This window comes from Miniopterus schreibersii (genome assembly GCF_964146895.1).
Source record: "Miniopterus schreibersii genome assembly, chromosome: 6".
Lineage (NCBI taxonomy): Eukaryota > Metazoa > Chordata > Mammalia > Chiroptera > Miniopteridae > Miniopterus > Miniopterus schreibersii.
In genome coordinates this window covers 70,367,336-70,392,807 of record NC_138107.1, presented here as the reverse complement: position 1 = coordinate 70,392,807, position 25,472 = coordinate 70,367,336, and the positions used below count along the sequence as shown (strand labels likewise).

Here is a 25,472-nt window from a genome sequence, read left to right as displayed (position 1 = left end):
GTACATCCACAACAGGTGCTCCATGTGTTTCCTCCTCTTATCCCCCTATTTATCTTCATCTACCTAGTATTTGCACTTATTAGGTTAATTAAACTGACTCAATATTGTCTTAATATGTGAGGGAAAATCTCTTCAAAGCCCCACTAAGCACACTGACCTTTTTCTATAACTAGGAAAATATGTCTCTTCTTACTTCATTCTCCAAACAGCCTGTGAACGCACATGTGCACACCCATGTGCTGACATGCGAGTTGCTCAGTCCTGTCCCAATTAATAGCAATGAGCGGAGCCAGGCAGCATCAGTATAAGCAGTTTTGTTCAGAGCTCCCCAGTGCCCAATAATGAAGTGAAATGTGTGATGTCTTCATTGCTGGTGAGCAGCAAAGCTGTTTTCAGTGTTACAGTGGAAACTATGCAATTTTCTAAGAATAAGATGAGCCATGTCAGAAAATAAGAAGTCCTTATCTAATCTGCTGCTCAAAAAACATTGTGATATCCTCCTGAGGCCAATATCTGGTTATATGATTCCCAAGAAAAACATAATCATAATAATAAATTTAAGAAATAGATACTCTTCATTATTAGCCCAATTTACAAGTCTTCAGGAGGTCATAGGTCACTCCAGACCCACCCTACTCTCTATGGGAAAAAGTAGAGAACAAAGTAAATTCTTTCACATCCATCTCAAATTGCATAGTGATAAACTTCAAAACACTCTAAAAAAAGAAAAGCAAAACAAACACAAAATAAAATATTTCAATGATGGAACTTATTTATTTACTCCTAAATATATTTCCCTGATCTACTTGTTATACTGTGAATCAGTAACAGGTGCCTTAAATTTCCAAGAGTTTTGAATGTATGGATTTTTTAGGTTGCCAAATAACTACCTTTGTTTGTTACCTCCCAGTTCCAGGATCTTTAGTAATAAATTTTGCTGGTAATGAAGAATCACTTAACACACACACACACACACACACACACACACACGCATATCTGGTGGAACTTTTACAGCATGAGGTTGTAATAGGCAGATGGGTTCCATTTTATGAGACTCTGCCACCAAACTGATGATGTTGACCCACTGCTCTTTCATATTATTCTAGTAAATACTTGAAATGGAAATCTTGGGATCATAGATCAAACATTACAAGGTTAAAAACATTACAAGGTAAAAACGTCATGAGCCTCAATTAGAAATTATTCTGCTTGGTTCATATTTTCCATTTGAAACTTTTTTTAAGAGTCCCAGTTTCTCGGAGGTTTTTCTCAGGAGGCTAAAATGTTATGCCTAACATGTTATGCCTAAAATGTTATTCAAATAATTCAGTAGGAGCAGAGTTTGTCCCAATAACATCACCATCACTTTAAAAACCAGAGTAAAAATTATTAATAAAACAGTTAAATAAAAATGGAATGTCTCAAATTATCAGGACTGTTCAGAAATTAGATCTTAGAGTAATTTACATAAAATATAAGAAGTCAGTTAACAATTGTTGGGTGTTTTCAAAGACCATATAGGTTTTCTTTTGTTGCACAACAAATCACCCAACTTTTGATTAAGGTGCTCAACCAACCTTTAGTTAATTCATCATTTTGCAGGTCAGCAATTTGGCCTAGGGTGAGCTGGGTATGTCTGGTCACAACCAGACTCACTTATGCATCTCAGTTCCTGGGGTTAGTAAAGCACTGGCTAGTCAAAGATGGTGTAATGAGCAAAAGAATGATTTCCTCACCCCTACCCAAAGATGTCCATATCCTAATTCCTATAAACTGTGAACATATTACCTTATAGGGCAAAGGTAGATTAACATGGCAGATGGAATTAAGGTTAATCAATTCATCTTAAAATAAGATTAACCTGGATTAGTTGTGTTGACCCAATATAATAACAAGGGTCCTTAAAATTATAAAAGGGAGTCAAAAAAGGAGGTCAGAGTAATATGAGGTGAGAAAGATTCCACCTGCAATTGCTGGCTTTGGAGATAAAGGAAGGGGCCATAAACCAAGGAATGCAGGCAGCCCATGTAGTTAGAAAAGGTAAAGAAAAGGATTGTCTTCTAGAACTTCCAGAAAGGAACAAAGTCTGGACAATACCTTGATTTTAGCCCAGTGAAACTGGTGTTGGACTTCTGACCTATAGAACTGTAAAATAATAAATGGGTGTTTTAAGCCAATAAAATTGTGATAACTTGTTGTAGGAGCCATATAAAAATAGCAGAGATCATCTCATTTGGGACAGTTTGTCTCTGATCCATATGTTCTCTCATCCTCTAGTAGGTTATATCTCAAGGTCTGTTCAGATGAAAGATAGGCAGAATCCAAGAGACTGAGTAGGTAGAAAGCAAGGCCTATTGATATCTAAGCCTCAAATTGACATACCATCATTTCTGCCATATTCTATTGGCCACAGCAGTTTACAAGGCCAACCCAGATTTAAAGAGTAGGAATATAAATCCTACCTCCTACTGAGAGGAACAGCCCAGGAGCTCAAATAAAAGGAGGAAAGAACTGAATCTACTCTTTCAAACAGTCTAGCACAAAGACCAGTCTACCACAAAGACTAAAAGCTTCACATCTCACTATGATATTTTTTTAGGAACTGAGTTTAAAATGTGAACAATAATATCTTAAAGACAAAAATACTATGTTGTATACTTTTAAAAATTTATTAGTTTCAAATTGTAATACTATTTATCTTTCTCAAAAAGTTAAATCCTATTTTTTCATTTAAATTGAGTTGACATTATTCAGGGTGTCTAGTTATCTAGACATCTGAAGCACAGTTGTCTGATGGAAATATAATGAGAGTTACATATGTAATTTTAAATTTTAAGTAGCCATAAAAAAAGGGAAATAAATAAGGGAAATAAACTTTAATAGCACATTTTATTTTATTTAACCAAATATACCTAAATATTATCAGACACTATGTAATTAATACAAAAATATTCATGAGATATTTTGCATTTTTTTCATATTTAGTCTTCAAAATCCAGTGTGCATTTTACACTTCTTAGAACATCCTAATTTTTGCGTGTGGAAATGTGTCCGCTCCTCATTCCTTTGGGAGCAGGAATATATCCATGACATGCTACAGTAAAAAAGGAGTTCTCAGGGCTGCCAACCTTACAACAGAGATTGATTAGTAGTATATTTATCCTACATTTAACAAAAAAAAGAGCTTCCTAATTTGTATTAGCCTCATTTTGAGTGCTCAATCATTCCATATGTCTAGTGGCCATCACACTAGAGAGATCATAGCTAAAGGTTTCAAGGTAAGCCCAAGGCAAAATTGTAAGCTGCTAGAAGTTTGTTTGCCCTTAGTGCTCCTCTTCTCTCTTTTCTGCATTGGGGCACCTTCCTGCTTCCCCTTTCAAGGCCCCAGTGATTTGCTGCCAACGCTCCTGCTCTGGGAAAACAAGAGAGAATAGGGCATGGAGATACACTGTGATTCAAACAGCTCTGGATTTGCAACCTAAAATGCCATTTACTGGACCTTATAACTCAACTTAATCTGAGCTTCAGATTTATCATAATACCTATCTATCACACTATTCTTCATAGAATTTTTATGAAGTTCAAATGCAATGATATATATAAAGGCATTTAGCGCAATGCTTGGCAGAGTATTACTATAATTTTGTTTTAATCATGTCTGCCAGGAGGAGACAATGCCTAATATTAAAACAATGGGCTGCTTTTAGAATTTCAGGTGGTGATCACAGGCTGTAGACTTGAAAGGGTGGGGAACGTCCGGCCCACTGGCCGTCTGGCCCTGCCAAGACCTCACCAGAGAGAAGGAGTTCCAGCCAGCAAATTAGGGGTGGGTTAATTAAATGTCTGACTAAATACAGCAGGCTAATATTTAAGTTAATAATTTTGTATGGCCCTCAAGTGATGTTATAAATATCCAAATGGCCCTTGGCAGAAAAGAGGTTCCCCACCCCTGTGAGGGTATTCCTTCAGAGGAGAATTAATCAGGCATATAAACAGATGGTGGGAAAAGGTGTTAGAGAACAGGTATCCTGTGAGAGTCCTGTATTTCTAAACTTCTCTCCTGATATTATAAAAGAAAAATTAGATTTTAAGAAGCCATAATTTAAAATCAACATAAGATAATTTACAGTTATTTTCATTGTGAGGACATTTTTCATCAGAGTATGGCGTAAACGATAACTTATGGTGTGTGTTTTTAAGCCAAGAGGCATACCAATTTTCCAAAATTAGGCAAACTACAATCTGACTAAATATGGCAATGAAAATCAAAACAAAAAAAGACAAACCTTACAGTTTTTCGTATGAGGTAGACAAATCTAAATGCTGCTACATGATACCAGCATAGTTCATCCTGTCTTAGTGAATCACCGTCCTTCCAAAATGAACAAAAATACACAATTATTAGCTTCCCAGAAAACGAACACAGTATCGGCAAATTAATATTCACTTTGTGAGTCAGTCAGAGTGTTCTCTGATTTTCCAAGACGTACAGTCACAATTGCAAACATACTGTCTTTGGCCTTCAACCCACTGACTGGGCACCAAGTATCTGACACATGTAATAATGGGGCAAAATGGTAAGTAGGTGAGTGAGGTGCACTCATGGGCTAACTGGGCAGCTGGGCAGACACTGGAGTATCTTTCTAAGTTACTTGGTGTATTCATTTCTTGGGGCTGCTGTACCAAAGTACTACAAAGTGGTGGCTTAGAACAAGAAGCATGTATTGTCTCAGAGTTCTGGAGGCTAGGGCTATGCTCCCCTGAAACCTGTAGGGGAATCTTTCCTTGCTGCTTCCAAGCTTCCAGTGGGTTACTGACAATCCTTGGCTGGCAGTGGCATAACTCCAATCTGTCTGTCATCACATGGTGTTCTCCTTGTGTGTCTGTGTCTTTACATGGACATCTTCTTATAAGGACACTGACCTGTGGATTAGGAGTCCACTCTACTGGAGTAGAACCCCTCCTTAACTATACATTTGCAATGACTCTATTTCCAAATAAGGTCACATTCGGAGGGACTGGGGGATAGAACTTCCAACGTATCATTTTGAGGGACACAAATCAACAAATACTTGGTTAAATCAGGATTTGAATAAAATGGTTGAGAGGCAATGTAGTACAGTGGTTAAAGACATGGATTATTGAACCCTTCCCAGTCTACATGAACCCAGGTGAATTCAAATCCTAGCTTTCCTGCTTAGTGTGTAATCTCAAGAAAGTTACTTAACTACAGATGCCTCAGTTTTGTCCATATGATGACAATAGATGGTTGTCTGAGGACTGAATTAAGATGCAGAATGCCTAATTAGTGCCTATCACATAGGACTAGGGTAAAAGTCATTACTAATTATTACTTTTTGATGTTGTGAACTAGCTTAGATCCTCACAGCTATTCATACCCAAAGTTGCAGTTCTACTTTTCACAGAGGCAGCTATTCTGCTGCTCTGTTTTGATTTTGCTCTTAGAGTTAGTTGTTTTTCTTTCAAAATTAAATGACTCTCTTGTCACTTATGCTTATGGTATGTAAACAGCAAAGCTTTCTGGAGAGAAATTTGTCCAAACATATCAAAACCTTAAAAATGTTTATAACATTTGACCCAAGCATTTTATTTCTAAAAAATTATTCTAAATAAATAAAGATGAATGTAAAAATTCTGCTACAAGTTTTTTCTTGTACTCGTTTATAATAGTAAAAAGCTATTTCTGTAATAACTGATTTTTAAAAATCACGGTCTATTAATATAATCAAATATTACCAATCACTAAAATTTGAATTTGAAATCATTTTGAAAAGAAAATATATTCATTATATATTATTCAGTGAAATAAGAACAAAATTAAAAATAGCAGCACTAGTCAGTAGATTTTCTGCAATGATAAAAATGTTCTATCTCCACACTGTCCAATATGGTAGTCACTAGCCACATCTGGTAACCAAACACTTGAACTGTGGCTAGTGAAACTAAGGAACTTGGTTTTTAATTTCATTTAATTTTAATTAATTTAAATTTAAACAGATGTGGCTCATGGCTACTATAATATACAGCAAAGTTGACTTTTTTGCTCCTTCTTTCTTCATTTTCCTTTAAGTAAGTCTCTCTCCAGACTTGTTGAGAGCAGGCTGACAGTTGGGTGAGGGTGGGTGGAGGGGTTGAGGCAGTAAAAAAGAGTCAGAAAAAAACTCATGGACATGTACAACAGTGTGGTGATTGCTGGGGGCGGGGGAGAAAGAGTAGGGTATAGGGGAGATAAATGTTGATGGATGGACACTTGACGTGGGGTGGTGAACACACAATATAGCGTACAGATGATGCACTGTGGAATCGTGCACCTGAGACCTGTATAATTTTGTTAACCAGTGTAACCCCAATAAATTCAATACAAAGAAAAAAAGGAAAAAAAAGAAAAAGTAAATAAGTCTCTCTCATGTCCCTGTCCCTCCCTCTAAACTCCACTTTACAAGTAATCCCCCCTCTTCCTCTGTTTTTTCTAACCAGTGTCATCTGCTCTCAGGAGATAACCTAATAATAAATCTTTTTCATGGTGTAATGAGATTTGATGTACTACTAGTTTTGTAAGTATTTAGAATTTAACCAAAATTTGATCTACTGCCAAAACAATCTCATGAGAATTTTACACATTAAGCTGAATATGGGGGGCAGTAAATAAAATTAATATTGACCATACAATAAAAGACCTTCCATACTCACATTTTAAAACATTAAATGTTGCTCTGAGGACAAACCATTAGACTTATTTAGTGAGGACACTAACATGCTAAACTATAAAATATAGAGCAACTGCAACTTTGCTGAACTGGTTTATTAGCTCTAACAGTTTTCTTGTGGATTCTTTAGGATCTCCTCTATATAGGATCATGTCACCTGTGAATAGAGACAATTTTACTTCTTTTCCAATTTGAGTCTTTTTATTTCTTTTTCTTGTCCAATTGCTTTGGCGAGAATTTCCAGAACAATGATGAACAGCAGTGGTGAAAGTGGGGATCCTTGTTCTACTCCTGATTTTGTGGGGAAAGTTTTTATTCTCTCACCATTGAGTATAATGTTTTTTGAGTATAGGTTTTTTGTTTATAAATACCCTTCACCATGTTGAAGTAGTCCCTTATATTCTTAGTTTTCTGAGAGTCTTTATAATAAAAGGGCGTTAGACTTTGTAAAGGTGAATTACTTCCAAGTCATTAACATCCTGTAAACAGCACCTAGTGTTGAGCTTTGCATAGTCAACAGTTTTATAAGTATTTGCTGAGTTTGAAAACAGCAAACACCAAAAACCTGAAATCACATGTCAAGAGACATTCTTTGATAAATTTTTCTAAGAGATTCATTTGGAAAGGCTGGCTTTTTTCCCCTCACACAAGCCTTGTAATTCACATAGGAGTTTTTTTAAAATTACCTAGTACACTAAATAAATTTTAAAATATGTAAAAAGTTAATTCTGACACCTAATACCACTAGTAAATATAGTTTCTAAGAACACCCCTGCATTTAAACAGGCTCAGTCAAATGAGGGCATAGGGAAACAAGGCCTCTGCCTGAGCCTTCTGTACAGAGTATTTGCAGCTCAGTAATCCATGCCAAATATAAAAGGTTCCTCGAGAGCTTGATGTCAAATTTGAATATCTGAGAGTTTTCTCTAATTAGATCATATGACATATATTTTTAAAGTCGATCAACATCAGAGTAACATTTTGCATAAGGGACTCTGTGGCTTCCACCAGAAGTCTATATTTTTCCTCCTGGGTACATCTGTGGCATTTCTTGCTAGGTACGATGGCCCCAGGTATGTTATTTTCCTTTCAGGCATCCTAATTGGACCTTGCTGATGAAAAAAAAAAAAAATCCACAAGGAACATGCAGTACAAAATAATATTTGTCACTGATGTGGTAGAAATAGAAAATTACACAAACAATTTGGGAATTATAGGTTCATCGCCACTGGGGTGAAAAGTTATAGACCATTTCTCACCCTCAATTATCCATTGGTTCCCTGTTGGGCCTGAGCCAAATATTTGGTTTCTTTGCATGCTCTTCTAACTTCTGCTCATCAAGATTTAACACTCCAAAATGCCAGCCTGGGTGACACTGGCCAGGTTCTTGGTGAATACCTTCGAGGGCAATAATATATGTTTACATGTAACTCATAATTAATCACTAAACTTCCTTTTGGGAAAAGAAACAGATTTGGGGGTATATTTTACTGTCTGGAGGCAAGAAATGACAGGATGGGAAGAGAGGAGAAGCAAGTAAGGGGGGATGATTGAAAACATTTGACTTGGCTTGAAATAAAAGTACATATTTCACACATATTTTTAACCAACCCCAAAAGACAGCCTGACTTCGAACACGCTGAACAGGAAGCCATTTACTGTTGGAATGCTTGCTGAGCCCATCCAAAACACACACACTCCTAATACCCTTGGGCTATCTAAAGAGGGTTGGGGCGAAAATATTTAATTTATATGTGCAATCCTGCTTCCTGTTTTATTTTTTTCCTCTTTGCCAACTCTGTTTTTCAAACTTAGTGAAAAACGATAGGAAACCCATTTCATTTTTCTCCCCACCCTTTGTTGACCCAGCTGTACATTCTACCTCAATTTATAGCTCATACCTGGTTTGAAGACCAAAGAAAGAGAGGAAGGTAAAGACGGATGTTAAACTCTCATGGTTACTGTGGTGAAAGAGGAATCTGGGTGGAGGGAAGCTTGCTGTGGTATCAATATCAAGGGCAAGAGGGTGTGGGACAGGGGCTTGCCTTGGCTTTGAGAATGTGTGCATTCAGTAGCACGCATTTAAAAAGGCTGAAAGGAAGGGTATAGAGAGGAGGGAAAAGAGAAAGCATTTTCTGAGTATTAGATGAGTGACTGGAGACACATGAATCCTATTAAATTTCAAAGAAACAATCCTGGTTATCAAGAAGAATTTTTTTACATATTTTGGAGAAAAAAAATAGAAAAACCCAAATAATTAAGAATTATAATTCAAGCAAAAGATTTTCCAAAACTTTAACTACATTGGAGTGCTTTTATACTTAGTTAAATGTCGACGAAGGTATGCTCCTTTAAAATAAAATGAGTTCCAGATGGGTGTACTTTACTTAGTATACCTGTTACCCTTATTATGATATTTTGATTTCATGAACTGCTGAATCAATGTGCAATAAAACATTTGAAAGAAAATCTGAAACCAAATGGAAATCCAGCAAGTTTGAAGTTCAGATTTCAAAATTCTTGAACTCAATTTAATTTTCCCAGAAAGCTGACCACACTCTATGGAAATCCAGTCAGAGGAAGAGTTTTATAATTGAGCAGTTTGTTTTAAATACTTCAGAGGAGGTGAGGAAACCTGTAAATACCTGAACTCAAAAAAGTATTTCAACATTGCTTCTTGGAGCTATGTTTCAATATTAATCTCAGATCAGACTAACACTAAGTGGAAGACCATTCTGGGAAATTCTACCTGTCACGATGGGCTTCACAATGCTTTAATGCCCAGGTAACTGGTTTGCCTTAAACTTTTACTTGAAGTAGATAGAGGCCAGGCAGCAAACCACTTTTAAATTGTTGTAGAAATATTCAACTGCAGAGTAATACAGTTCCTTATGTCTTTTGTTAAACATGATTTCAAAGTTTATAAGCAAGAACCATAATAACATCAATTTGTAATTTTGAATTTGAAAAGAAAGTCAGATTTTCTATTAATCTAAAAATACTGTGTGGCTGCAGATGCGCACTGTAGTGACCCCACACAGTTCCATTCAAGACTGCATTACTGATTCTTATTCCTGAAACAAATTTTCACCACTGCTTATTTTAAGGAAAGTGATATAAGAGATTTCTGATATATTTTCAAGGTAAACTAGAGTTATCAGTTCCACAGCACAGTGCTAGCTATGTCAACCATCTGCAAAATCATTAAGACTGCTGTTACAAAATTCCTGGGAGCAATTTCCTCACAATATTAGATCTTCTGGAATTACATGTCATTGCAGTATTGTATCCACTCACCTGCTAAATGTGCCAACCCAGTGGTATGCTGGTAAACCAGCTCTTGAGGTCAAGGAAGAGGCTGATTACAATCTTTGCCAATTTCTATGGTGTAAATTCTTTCATCATGGTCAATTTCAAGGTACTGACTTGATGATGTCACTGAACACAGGTATAAGCTGGCTCCAACACATCAATCATGCCAACCCAAACCCCCAGAACCAACAGAATGTGTCAGAAGGGGATATTCTTCCCTCCTAAGTGTACTTGAGTTCCAGATACCTTCATACTCTACATCTGGTGACCAAAGCCAAAGAATCATGAAGCCTGAGGCACTGGGTCAACTTTGGGGAGGTAAACTCTCAGCTCTATCTTAGGGAGCCCAGTCAACTTTCCAGACCTTTGTGCTCCAATTTCTCCCACTCTGGACTTCCTTCTGTGCCCTATCCAATGGCCACTCTGAAGGGTATACCAGAGATGGTTGATGAGGGGCTCTTTCTTCACTTCCACTATAATCTTGCCTCCTAGAGTTAAAAATCTAACTCCAGCCCGGCTGGGCGTGGCTCAGCGGTTGAGCATCGACCTAGGATCCAGGAGATCGAGGTTCGATTCCCGGTCAGGGCACACGCCTGGGTTGTGGGCTCGATCCCCAATGACTCTCTCATCATTGGTATTTCTATCTCTCTCTCCCTCTGCTGCCCTCTCTCTGAAATCAATAAAGATATATAAAAAAAATTTAAAAAAAAATAAAAATCTAACTCCAATTCCCTTCACAGTAAGCCAAACCACCGTCCACAGTTAACAACTCAAATTGCACTTGACTCAGGGTTTGGCTACTGCAAAAAGCTTCCAAAATCATGTCCCCAGCTCTTCTTCTGTGACTGGGCCCTTGAACCCCAGAGGTTGGTGCTTGCCTGCGTTGGAATGGCATTTTTGCTACACTACAAATTTTGAATTTTACAGGTTGCAATCTCTTTGTTGAGGTGGAAGCATCTACAGCTGGTCCTGTCTCCATTACTTCTTTCTGCTAAACTCAGTTCCTTCGGGCTCCTCCTTATTTCCATATTTTGGTGTAATGCTCCTGGAAGCCACTCCAGGGATGCCCTGAGCTGGACCAAATAGTCTTCTCAACCTAACACAGTCACTCCCTGCTGCTTAAACATAATGGCCACTTTAAAGTCAAGAAATTACTCAAACATTTCCATGTATAACTATAATTTTGATTATTTTTTTTATATAGGTGACAGAAACTACTGTAATTAGGAGAATTTTAAACCTAATTTATACATTTTTGTTCACAACAGCCCCTCATTCATTTGAAAATAGTCTGTAATGACTAAATTAGATATGTAAGTGATGCCCAGCATGGTGCCTGTATATGATAGTATAGAACGAAAGTTAACTATGGTTATTGTTGTAGATGTTGTTCTTACTCCACACATATTACCTTACGACTAGACTTCTAAAGGATCTTCTCATTCCAATCTTATCCCTCTACAAAGCACACAGCAGGAGTGACCGCTTTCAAACCTGGATCTGATCAGGTCATAAAACAAATTTATTTAAGCTTGCCAATGCTTTCTCACCAAACCAAGAATTAAATACCAACTTCTTGCCTAAGCCTACATGGCCCTCGTGCTCTGTCCCCACCTAACTTTTCTGCTTCTGTCTGATCCTCAAGTTTCTGGCCTTCACAGGACCACTGCCCTTGCTGTTTGCCACCTGGCACACTCTTCCTCTAGATCCACACATGACTGTCTCCTTTTTAGTCACCAGATCTTGGTTTAAGTGATATCACGTCAGAGAGGCACTCCCTGATCACCCAATTTAAACAGCCTTCCAGTCACTCTCTATCACTTTACCTTATTTCAATCCTCTGCATAGCAATTTTATCCTTATGTGCTACATCTATTGTTTATTCATTTGTTACCTATCTTCCCCACTAGAATGTTAGCAGGGATTTTGTCTATCTTTCTAACCACTGTATTCTTATAGCATCTAATCTGTAAATCATCTACTTCATTCAGCCCACAAATAATGTGTGTACTGTTGCAAACCCCTTGCAATAAATCTTTGGCCTGGTCCCATCAATGGCTGACTACATTAAATGATACTTCCTTTGAAATCTAACAAATAATAATTCTCACTCAACTATTTGAAACTAAAGGCAATAGTATCTATGCTCCAAACGTTGCCAGTTAGTTCCTATGGCAAGGCTGGCCAATTTCTGTCTCTCACGGCCATTTGATCTGTGTTCTCTCAGGCCCTTATCTTGACATCACCAGGAATCACTAAGTGGCTCATTATGTAACTGAGAAGGTATATACCATAAAACTCGATTCTCTAAAATCTGGACTTTTAGCATTTTAAGTATCCCATCACAGTTAAGTAGATTTATTCATCTCTAATTATTGCAGTAAAAAAGAATGGGATATAAAGGAGACTGAAAGCTACTTTGTAGAAGCAGGGCCTTTGGGGCGATGAAGGAGAGTCTTCTGGGGAGCCCTCCAGCTAGCTGAGCCGGTATTAGAGTCATGGAAGTTCGGTGCAAACCATACCTCGGCATTTTATAGGAAGCACTTTTTGCTGAAACTATTTTCACATAGCAAGCAAATTACTCTCCTCACTGTCTCTATGTAATTAGTAGAGAAAACACATTTTAAGAACAAAGAATATCATTCATAAACTGCGTTTCACAATAAATATGAATTATCCAACTGACAATTACTGTTGCAGACATACAGACTGAGAATTTGGCACTAGTGACTGCCAAAGAGTGACAATAGAGACTGAGAATTTGGCACTAGTGACTAATCCAATATGGACTGGCAAGGAGTAGAGAAGCAGAATGAAAACCAGAGTAAAAGAGAAAAGAGATCCAAAAACATGAGGACATGGATACTTGGGCCGTGTCTCTCTAAGTTTCATCAAAACATGAAACCACCTGTAGCTTTACTCATGTATTGTTTGTAGGTACTATACATGTGCAACAACTAATATGGTGTCATAAATTGTTAGAGAACTAAAATAAATATAAGCCATTTCATAAGTGTGTTTGATTCTCAACCAGTCATTTCAGTTGGATAAAAACTAAACTAAAGAGCACGTCTTCTGTAATTATTGAGAGGTATAACTTGAAACAAATGGACACAGTCTACATTTTTAGTCATTTATCCAGTGAAAGTAAAAGAGTTTACAATCCCTGTAGCAGGCAGGCTTCCTTAAAACGCTGCACCCAATTTGGTGTTCCTCAAAAAAAGAAAAGAAGGAAATGACTTTGTAGGCTTGTATCGGTTTTGAGAATACTGGATTAAACAACGTCAAAACATTTATATTCAAATGCTTACATAAGCCAGCGTGCAAGATGTCTCTCTAAGGCTACACGATGCCACTTACAGATGTCGTAGATTCCTTTCTTCATGCAGGATCTGTTAATCTCTAAAAAACATGCGGGAAACACTGCCATGGGAAACGGTGCCTAAAAATGTCTCATACTTGTTACAGCTCTATTAGGAGAAAGAATGGCAATAGGATTCTGAGTTCTCCACCACTGGGAGCTAGAGCAAAACAGAACTATGATGTTCTAGAAAATTCCTTACAGACCTTTGCTCATAGCTCATTAGTTTGAACTTGGGCACATAACTAGACAGATACAGGTGCAAAGGATGCTAGAAAACTGAGATTTAGATTTCCCAGTACATATGGTAGAGGCAGGTATAGGAAAAGAAGTTTGGAAACAGGTCTGGGGACTTCACAATTGCAGTTGGTGATACAAAGGAGAAGTACCTGACTTGTACCTATAGATATTCAAATGTACTATATACAGTCGCACTATTAAAATAGTATAGTATAGGAGCAAAAATAAACATGCCAGAAATAGACCTAATACATAGCTCAGTAATTACATTGGGTATATTATAATATACTTAGCATATTATAGGGATACTTTCTAAGTCTATTAGGAAAGGAATGTTTACTCAATAAATAATTATGTGAAAAATGGTTAGTTATTTTGGAAACTACATAACATTAATTCTTACCTCAAATCACAGTCAATATACTTATGAGTTTAATGTTGTTTTTTAAGACACAGAAGAAAAGATGGGCATGAAGATCTTGTGATTTTTAGATTTACTAAGCATAAAAGCTAAGGCCAAAAACAAAACAGAAAACACACACACAGAAAAACAAAGATAAAAGTCAATAAAGTTGCCTTTAAAAAATAAAAACTGTATGGATCATAAAAAGCACCCCCCCAAAAATGTAAAACAGTTGCCAAAAATATGACAGATAACAAGTTGAAATATTAATAGGTCAAGAATTTCTATAAACAAATGGGGATAAGGAAATGAATAGACAATTTACAGGGGAAAAGTATATAATAAAAGCCTTTTTAAAAATAATTTCTAAAGTAGTAATCAAAGCAATACACATTTAAATTAAGATATTATTAATATAAAATTATTTATTTTAACTAGAAATTCTCAATACTGTCATCAGTGTGCTATAGTAGACACACTCGTAAGTTGGAAGTGGGAAGGTAAACTCTTGCAATCTTTCTGGAATGCAATTCAGTCATATATTTAATGCTTTGGGCTTTGTAATTCCATTTCTAAGGAAATTATCCTAAGGAAATGATCAGACAGAAAAAAGACTCAGATCCAAGAATGTTCATCATGGCTTAATTTTTAATGACAAACATGAGAAATAGCCCATCTAACATTATATTAATAATCATGCTATAATAATAATTACTTACTTTATTATTACTTAATGACTTGCTAATTAATAGTAATTCATAATAATAATTTGTGATGGCTTGCTTTATTATTATAATGATACTAATAATTTGTGCCAGGAATTGTTCTAAATGTTTTGATGAATACAGATTAACCCATGTAATTCCTTAAAACAACCCTATAAATGTCATATGATTATTTTATCTCATTTTAGAGGTGAGGAAACTGAGATACTGAGAGGTTAAGTAACTTGCCCAAAGGCACCCAGCTGGCAAGCAGCAGAGCTGGGATTCAAACCCAGGCTGTCTGACTCCAGAATCTATCTTCTTAACTCCTACACATATTACCTCACACATTATCCATAAAATGAAACATGAGATAGTCATTGAAATGTTTTCAAACACTATTTAATGATGTGGGAACATACTTACATTATAACTAGGGGAAATATCATTCTACAAAAATATATGTATGGCATTATCTAACAAGATAACTTTGCTAACAAGAAAAATACATATGGAATAGAAAAATTTAAAAGAAGATACATATATGCAAATGTCAAAATAATTATCTTTGCCTGGTAAGGAAGTTGTGAGTAATTTTCATTTCCTTCTTTATACTTTCATGTGTTTATAAAGTTCTAAAGAAGACATATGTTGTATTCATCATCAGAGAAGAATACAAGTCATTTTTTTAAAGAGAATAAAAACACTGGTATATAACTAGAATAATTTACATCTTCTTGCCTTACTGTCTTACTAATTGCATTCTCAGGTTAGCACCCAATGGCCTTAACTATGCTCACAGCAATGTGAGAGCTGCAGCTATGTTTTCCAAGCTGCCACAGTTATAGAATTCCTTCCCCATGTATGTATCTGAAATGTTGCTTTTAGCGCATCCCTCACAGTAAGGCTGAAGACACCCCTCAAGGGCACTCTAGTCATTGCTGAAACAAACAAAAACCCTCCAGTTTTAAATTTCCAATTCTACCAATTGAAAGATAGAAAGATTTATAAAAACGATTCCTTTCTCTTCCCTCCCTCCCTCCCTCCCTCCCTCTCTCCCTCCCTCCCTTTCCTCCATTCTTTCTGCAAGGACATAAAACATTCCTGTCTATAGCCACTGCTATGCTTCTTTCAACCATAACCTATTACCATGATTAAAAAAAAAAAAAAAGCCTCTCAGTGTGTTCCATGGAATTCTGCTACAGCTTGGGCTTCTAAACCAATTAAAAATCTTATTGTGTAGATAGAATCTGCTTTTCTTTCAAGCCCCAAACTACTAAAGACAGAAGACACATACACTACCTCCCTCTATAGAAAAACTAAAACCAGTTTTACATAGTTTTACATATATTATCTCATTTTAGCCTCACAGCATCCTTTTGAGGTAATAAAGATGCAAATCCTTGGGCCACTGGAAGGCTTTCAAAATAAAGTTAAATTATGACTTATAAAAAAAACTGAAGTATTAGAGCCATTCGCATACCACAGAGTTTCAAAGGCTAAAAGCTGACCACGAGCAATAAAAAGCAATGCACAAGTAAATGAACGCAGGAATTATGGTTAGGGCAGATTGCTATTTGGGGTCTGGCTAAAAGATCTGCAATAAAGCACTGGCAATGCTAGATTGATCTTCTCATCCTACCAGGAGGATTTTTAAATACATCCTGAATACAAATTATTTATTTTTCTAGGAGCTCTTTCTGTCCTTGTCCTTGTCAAACCTCACTTCCTTTAAAAACCATACTCCACCCCTGGATCACTGGACAGAGGTTTTAAATCCATCAACCAGCTAAACACAGGAGTGGGTCTCTGGGGCCCTGGTGTGACTGTACTACCAAAGGAGGGTATGAGTGTCAATAACTATGTTAGTTCATGGCCTTCAGTTTGCCCAGAAGCAAAACAGAAATAACAGTGCTAATTTTAACTTCACACCTGATTGGGAATACAGACAGTGCCTTAAAGTTTCTCTCTCCCTCACACCTAAAAAGAACGAACTAGCTAGGCAAATCAATTAGGGAAATATAACAAGGTAGAATTTGATTCCAATCAAGCACTGATCTAATCCAGCCACTTCCTCCTTCCAAATTTCAGTGGTTTCCCTATTCCATGGGGAAGAATATCTAAACCATCTGACCTGTCCTGAAAAAACCTCCCCAACCTGACCTTCGCTTCTTTCCTAATTCAATACACCTACCCTAGTGTAGCTTATATGCAATTCTCAGAATACATCCTGCCCCATTTGCCTCTGAGCCTTTGCTCATGGTGCCTTCTTTCCTTCACTTCCACAGGTTGAATTTACAATGGAATACTATGCAGCTATAAAAAAGAAGAATCTCTTTCCCTTTGAGACAGTATGGAAGGACCTACAGAGTATCATGCTAAGTGAAATAAGCCAGTCAGAGAAAGACAAGTATCACATGATCTCACTCATATGTGGAATCTAATGAACAAAATAAACTGATGAACAAAATAGATCCAGAGACATAGAAGCATGGAACAGACTGAGAGATTTCAGAGGGAAGAGGGGAGAAGGGCCGGGAAGCGATTAACCAAAGAACATGCATAACCCATGCATATATGCATAACCCGTGGATGCAGACAATAGTGTGGTGAAAGCCTTGGGGATGGTGGTGCAGGCTAGAGGGGGTCAATGGGGATAAAAGGGGACATCTATAATACTTTCAACAATAAAGATAAAAATTTTTAAGGCAACTGTGATCATTAATTGAGCTTCCACTTTATGCCAGGCAAGTTTCTAAATGTTTAACATCTATCACCTCACGGGAAACTCACAGCAACCCTGTACTGTGCCTCATTATTTATTCCTCAGTACCATTCCTACCACAAATGAGTAAAGCAAGGCACATAGTTGAAAATGTTGCCCTTAAGAACCATTTTTTTTTGTTTTCGATTACATTCATTTAATCATTCTTTTTAATCTGTGATTTATTGTTTGTGTCTGTTGTAGGCCATTACATGATCTGCCTAGTTTGACAGCTACTTGCTCAGTGGGCCCTTGAGCGTAGAGAAGGGTGTCTCTCAAAGTGAAGTCGCAACAGTTAAGGGTCCCTGAGACCCCTTCAGAGGTCCCGTGAGGTAAAAACTATTTTCATAATACTACTAGGACCTTATTTGCTTCCATGTGCATAATAATTAGAATATTATTGACTATATTCCCTATGCTGTACTTTACATCCCCATGACTATTTTGTAACTACCAATTTGTACTTCCTAATCCCTTCACCTTTCTCACCCATCTCCCCAACCCCCTTGCATCTGACAACTGTCAAAATGTTCTCTGTATCTATGAGTCTGCTTCTGTTCTGCTTGTTCATTTATTTTGTTTTTTAGATTGAATTGTTGATAGATACGTATTTATTGTCATTTTATTATTCATTTCTTTTCTTTTTTCTTCTTGAAGAAGACCCTTTTAACATTTCATGTAGTATTGGTTTGGTGGTGATAAAGTCCTTTAACTTTTTCTTGTCTGGGAAGCTCTTTATCTGCCCTTTGGTTCTAAATGATAGCTTTGCTGGGTAGAGCAATCTTGGTTGTAGTTCCATGCTTTTCATCACTTTGAATATTTCTTACCACTCCCTTCAGGCCTGCAAAGTTTCTGTTGAGAATCAGCTGACAGTGTTATGGGAGTTCCCTTATAGGTAACTAACTGCTCTTCTCTTGCTGCTTTTAAGTTTCTCTTTGTCTTTAACTTTTTGCATTTTAATTATGATGTGTCTTGGTGTGGGCCTCTTTGGGTTCATCTTGTTTGGGACTCTCTGGATTTCCTGGACTTGTAAGTTTATTTCCTTCACTGGCTTGATTTCAGGTGGTTCCACACTTGAGAAGCAACTGAGATAAATATTAAAAATTAGAATGTTTATCTGAAGCTCCTGAGTTGTCTAAATTGGTCTGTAAGTGTCCTAAAATACTTCCTTCTAATCCAGCCAGAATCCCATAAGACCAGACCAGCTAGTGTGAGCTGGTTCTTCTTAGTCTGACACAAAAGGATAAAACTAAATGAGATGCTAAAAAAAGGAGAGGAAGGCCCTAATAATACATAAGGATCCTGAACTTAACTCATTTTACATGAGGTTATTTTCACCAACAAACTTGCACATCTTTGATTATTATCAAGCAACATGGAACTAAGACCATTTTCCCACAGAAAGTTTTATGTGAACCAATTAAAAGGATATACTGAGAACTAATAATCAAATCCAGATTTCATTGGGCAACCCCATTACTTTGATTATTGTGTTATTTCCTGTATGTCAAAGGCAAAGTGTTTGGTTTTTTTAATTTTTAAAATTTTAGATTTAATTCCTGTTTCTCCTTGTGGTATGAATTAGCCAGAAGTCCCAGTTTACATCCCACTTCTTTCCTGAAATCGTGAGTCTTCTGGCTCAAATGCCAAGAGGGTCTTTTATGCTCATCCAATATAACTTCCTCATTTTACAGTGCGGACAAGAAGGTCACAATGGTGACTTGCCCACAGTTTCACAACTAGATACAAACGGCCTAAACCAGACTCAAGGTCCTGGATTCCAGGCAATTTACTAACAAAACCACAACACTGCCACTGAATTCTCTTCTCTCATGTTTTATTAACAGTTTCATGACTGCATTTTGTTTCTTCTCAAAATTTTTAATTACTTCAAGAGCAAGGACCTCAGTGTAGCACAGCCTTGAGTTCATGATCTTAATAAATATCTTGGTTTAAATTAAATCAAACAAAAATACTCTTTTAAAAGCATTTTTTAAATAGAGAAGGCAAGCTGCTAAGACAGTGGTATATCCTGGCAATGACTATTAAGTAAACTGAAAGCCAAAGAAGAATAGAAAACACAGCACACTATTTTGAATAGTGTTCAATTTGAATTTGTGAATTTCCTTGATCTTTTGACTGAAGTGAAGGGAAGGAGTGTAGCATCATTCTTGAAACATAATTTGAGTCCTTGCTTTTTTTGCAAAAACAGAATACATAAACTATTTTTATTATCAATCAAATATTCATGTCTTCCATAAGAGTTTTCTTGGTATAAAGATCCTTTAACTTTGCAGAATTCAGAGAACTTCATTATAGCTTTTGGTATGTTACAACATGGATGAACCTAAAAGACTTTATGCTAAGTGAAATAAGCCAGACACAAAAGGACAATTATTGTATGATTCCACTTATATGAGGTACCTAGAATAGTAAAATACATAGATAAAGAAAGTAGAACAGTGCTTACCAGAGTCTACAGGGAGGAGAGAATGGGTAGTTATTGTTCAATGGGTATAGAATTTTAGTATGGGATATTAAAAAAGTCCTAGAGATAATATGATTGTATGTAACATTATCAAACTATACATTTAAAATGATAACAATAGTAAATTTTATAATTATATGTATTTTACCACACTAAAAATGTAAATGATAGTACATGTGATGATGAAAACCTGGGGTATAAAGCATGTATTTTAGCTATTTGGAAGTAACCTTTTTGTTTCATCCCATTGTTTACATTGTGTAGACGCAGCCTCTGAGGGTGTTATTGATGAGCATAACAGACTCTCTTTTGTAAGGGCTTTTCAACACTAAATTATTTTAATTGTCAAGAGACTAGACAAATGTTTTATGTTTAGCCAATGATTACATGGCTTCCTTAGATGTGTAAACCTCCTTTACAGAACAGAAGTTGGACATCAGGAACTTAACTGTTCAAATCCTTTTTCTCCACTTGGAAGTCTTTACTCCCTTTGGGCTGTCAGATTTTACTGTAGTCTTCCATGATTCATTTTGGGTCATACATGTTTATCTAGGGCTCTTCCTTGTGGTATGAAACACCAGCAAAATGATGGACTTTTGAATCACGTTCAACATTACATATGTTTTTTGCTACATGTAAAAACACTGGTCTCATAATAGATTTCATCTTAGCAATTGGGTAAGTATTTTCCAAGCGGACAATCTCTCAAATGGGATTTAAAAAATGTAGCATTGAATTTTCCTGGAAGCTAAAGAAACTGCTCAGTTTTTTCAAGAGTTCCTAAAACAATTTTGCTAATCAGTGTACAATATTAACCCTAGTTTAAATTATGAAAATATCTACTACAAAGGAGTAATTCAAAATAATGGCAATAAATGTCATTTTAGTACTAGTAATTGACTGTTATTAACAAAAACACCATGGACACAAGTCTCTTTTTAAAACATACTAACAATAATAATAATGATAATGATGATGGAACAGCCTCTTCATTTTTACAGAAGACCATAATTGGAAAAGCACCCAGAACCTTAGCAATATACAACTTTGTCTCCCCTTAAGGATCTAAATAAAAAAACAGAGATGAGGAGAATATAGAAGTTTTATATGACCTTTGTCACATTGTTCTAAGCAGATAAAAACAAAAACAAAAAACTCTAAATGGGGCTAGATGACACAGCGAGAAGGAGACCACTGTGATGTCAACTGGTGTACAGCAAGAATCCCTTACATGGCAATAGACTCTATGAGTACTAATGGGTCCTCCTCCCAGACTGTTGATACAAAAGGTAGGAGTCCACATTAACCCTATTCAAAGCAGTTAATGAAAAGGGACCGTTTCATTGCCCTTATAACCTAGTGGATCCCTGTCAAGGCTGCAATGACCTCTCCATTGACCCTCTACCACATCACATCAGGGAGTGTCAAAGAGCCAGTCTATTCACTTATGCCCTCCTCTGTTAAATATCAAATATGCTGTTTGGTTTGATAGTAAGCCAAAGGGAAAGAACTTGAACAAGTAGTTCTTCCAACCCAGACCAACTCTTTGTTAGTCTGTCCTAGTTCACTCACACATGGTAAGAATGGGCTTGACATTATGCCAATCCAACCAGGTATGTTCATTATAGTTTGTTTGGATAATGAAAGTAACATATATTCCAGTCCCTGTCTTCCCTTTCATGCCATTTCAATAATATCTGAACAATATTAACAAGAAAATAGCTTGCAAAAGCAACTATTACCCTTCTGTAATCCAGACTCCTTCTCCAACCCCACCAAAATTAAGAAAATGCACACCTCCGTTATCAGAAACCACTCTGCTCTTTTAATTTGAGAACCTTTCTAATTCTAAAACTATTCTTCCCATCCAACCTCCTCTTCCCCCAGCCCCTAATATATCATGTATTAAGTAGTAACAATATACCAAATTCTATAAAGGACATAATATTCCACTATTACCTACTAGGTTCACAATCTACACTACCTAGCTGGCTGCAAGAGCTAGAAGCTGTCACCTGAGATTTTTCTGCACTTGGAGGTGATCCAATGGAAAAATCCTTCCCATCAAGATTGTTAGTCTGGGCCAATAATACCTCCTTGAGAATACTTGTTCAGGTGACTTTTTACCATTCCAATGATAGCACTAAGGGGATACAGTATAGAAAAAAAATCAATCCTAAAAATGTCACAAATTCCAAGAGAATCAGAGCGCCTGCCTATTCACCACCCCAACCCTCATAGCCTGCCACAGCCCAGAGCCTGTGTCTTTGGTCATGCCTTGGACCACTAGTCGCCTATGTCCCTGAAATTAACCTGTGAAAGGGGCATTGCACTCACAGTGCATAGGGCAGGTCTTCATTAAATTTCTATTGAGACCCAAGTGGAAAATTCTGAACAGCCTCTTCTCCCCTGAAACTCATTCCCCCTTTTTAAATTGCCAGAACAACAGCAAAAAAGTGCTTTTTTTGGTATTATCTCATGTTGTCTCTCTGCTCTTCTCCCTCTTCGTCCTTCCTACCAAACCTAAAACACTAGGGATCTCTGGCCTCAAGGGTGCTAGTCTGTTACCTTAGAGACTGTTTCTTTACAAGGCAATGGAGTGGCAGGAGGGCATGCCTTTGCTGCTTACCTTGGCAACCGTGAACTGCCGAATGCTGTTCTCATGAATGCAAGTCATTCACTGCCATCTGGACATGCCCACAGGTATAAACATTTTTTCATGAAAGGACCAGGAAATACACATTGCATCAATAAATCTCTTGAATGACAAGCAAAGCTACCCATATGTTGGAACAGCTATATCGCATTAAAATTGACAACAGTCTTTAATGGCATTGCTTCTAATTGCTTCCAGACAAGGTCAAATTAAATGTTCAGTTGATACATTCTTCAGTCTTATCAGGCAAACAGCATGAGTCGGGAGAGGGGATGAGGTATGTATGAGGGAGGAAGAAAGAGACTGCCACCATAAAGTGGACAACCACTAAGTTTGGCCCAAGAATAAATATACTACCTTGAAGAGTCTAGGAGAGGCTATTCATTTCTTACTAGCATTTCTGTAGATGGAAACCCAAGAGCAGGGATTTTTTTCCCCCTTGGCTTGGTGAAATAAGACTGGCACTTACCCCATTCAAAGGCATTTTTATATTCCTCATAAACAAACACTACAGATGAAATTCTTAACATATTTATAAGAACAAAGACTGTGCTTGATTGGGGGTAAAGGGGCAGGATGTAGAAGGGCCCTGTTAGGTTTTCCTGTAAACAAAGTCGCTATGAAACTTGGAATGTAGTCATATCCAGCTTTAGACTTAATTCTTCTACGTGTCTGCTTTTTCATTGGGACATTGTCATATTTGGTGTGAAACTTTAAATAATTTACTAGTTTCTTAGATATGATATCGTTCACATGGCTATATCATGCTCATTCATACACATAAACCAACAAAAGTAAAATATATAATTCTAGCTACATTCAAGCTTATATAACCAGAATTGCCATAGAAAGAGATGAGGGGAGAGAAATCTTAGGCAAAAATCAGTCAGCAATATTCCTAATATGACCAAAAAAGGGCAATAGGAAGAAAGAACACAGAACTGTGGGCAAGTTCAAGGGACAAGCAGGTGTCAGAGTTTTCCAAATTTGGCCACTTATGAAATAGTAAAGTCTTCTAAAAATCTTTATGGCCTGATTAAACGATCAGAGAGTTGGCCAGGTAAATTTCTACCAAAATTACATCACTCCTAATACCCCAGCCACAACCACTGATTAATCTGGTCTGGTCTCCAACATGACTTGGGATGGACCTGGGACGTTTGTAACAACATATCTTCTTGCCATAACAAGGAGTGATATGTTTTCCCTCCTTGGTGATAAAGCTTTCCAGTTCAGTAAAAATCTTTGTTTACCAGACACAAAAAATGTTGATTTTCAAGCTGTTAAATTGACCTTGGGCTTTTCCCCTCCCTCCCCCTCTGCCTTTTGCCTTTAGAAGTTCAGGATGTCTCAAACAGTAACTGTTACATTCTGTCTAGCAAGCCTGGACTGTGGACAGTGATCTAACCTCTTGGAAAAAACATGGAGTTCACCCAAAAACTGAGAGAGACATTCTCTCGCCCCAGCCGCCAGCTCACAGGTTTCAAAGCTCTGGGACAGACCTCGTGAACAGCTTGAGGCTCTAGCATGTAAGCTGGCAGCGCCAACTCAAACACAGAAAGTACTTCAGCAGGTATAAACAGCAACCACACACCAGGCCAGATCCCAGAAGGCAGGCACTGGGGGCGTAGGAACAGTCCGCAGGCCTCTGCCTGCGTCACTCTCCTCAGGCCTCTCCTGTGTCTGGGGACACATGGAGCAAGAGAACCTCCCCAGTGGGACTGCAAGTTGAGGAAATCAGAAGTCTCATGTTAGGTGAATATAGAAACATCTTTCCTCTTGGAAAGAGAAAGGTCTTACTTGCTTACACACACACACACACACACACACACACTCACACACAACACACACTCCACTCACACACTCACAACATCTCTGCAGCAGTCAGTCACCTATAATCATTTTGTCTTGCTTGAGAGCAGCAAAACTGGTCTTTGATATAATATGTGAAAAAAAAAGTCATTTCTTTTTCCTTTGGGGGTTTTGCTCACTTGCCTTAGAGTATTCTCAGCGTCCACAACTTCAAGGGCCTTCCACACTCTTTCAAAATGTGCTTGGCTTTCAATATATTAACATCCATTGCTGGTGTCAGGCTTTCAACACTGACACAGCCACCAGCCTCAGTGATTCCAGGTCAGTCTGTATGACTTTGCTTTTGGAGAACAAAAGAGAATGTCCCCATCACTCAAAGAGGCCATCGAACTTTTCAGACAAAAACACTGAATTTCCCTGGGAGTTTTCCTCTTGTCCTCTAAATTTTTAAAGCTACACTATCAACCATTATAAGTATTGCTCATTTACACATTTGTCCATGTGTACAGAATAAGAATTATCAACAACCAATAAAAATTACCATGTTAAGGGTAAAGCATTAAAGGCATCTCCATTAAAGACAGGAAAAAGATACAGATGTATATTATCAATATGATGATTCAACATTATACAGGGGATTCTGGCTAATGCAAAAAGACGGCATTAAAAGATTAAGTATTGAAAAGAGACAAGTCACTTTTGCAGACATGATAATACATCAAGGAAATTCATGAAAATCAAATAAAAATTTCATTTCAGTAAGCTATTCATCTTAAAGATAAATATTTTTAACAGTTAACATTTTTCTTTTTATACCAAAAATAACTGGCTACAGGAATAGCTAGAATATTTCCATTCATACTAGCAAAAATAATTTCAATAACTGAAAATAAGCTTAACATGAACAAGGTAAAACATATTTTTTTTTAAAAAAAGAATTATAATACATTCATGAATTACACACAAAAAGACCTGAATAAATGGAGTTACCATGATCCTGGATA

The 25,472-nt window shown here is 37.0% G+C and overlaps 1 long non-coding RNA gene across 2 annotated transcripts in view; it reads right to left on the bottom strand.

Annotated features, from left to right (window-relative positions):
- LOC308558449 overlaps window positions 1-25,472 on the bottom strand; it is a 137,016-nt gene that overhangs the window by 61,234 nt on the left and 50,310 nt on the right. The window contains exon 4 of one of the 2 annotated variants that reach the window (XR_013999000.1): window positions 24,648-24,808. The exons of the other annotated variant lie outside the window; for it this stretch is intronic. This is a non-coding gene — a long non-coding RNA (uncharacterized lncRNA). The remainder of the gene's footprint in view (window positions 1-24,647; window positions 24,809-25,472) is intronic. 2 annotated transcript variants of the gene reach the window in all.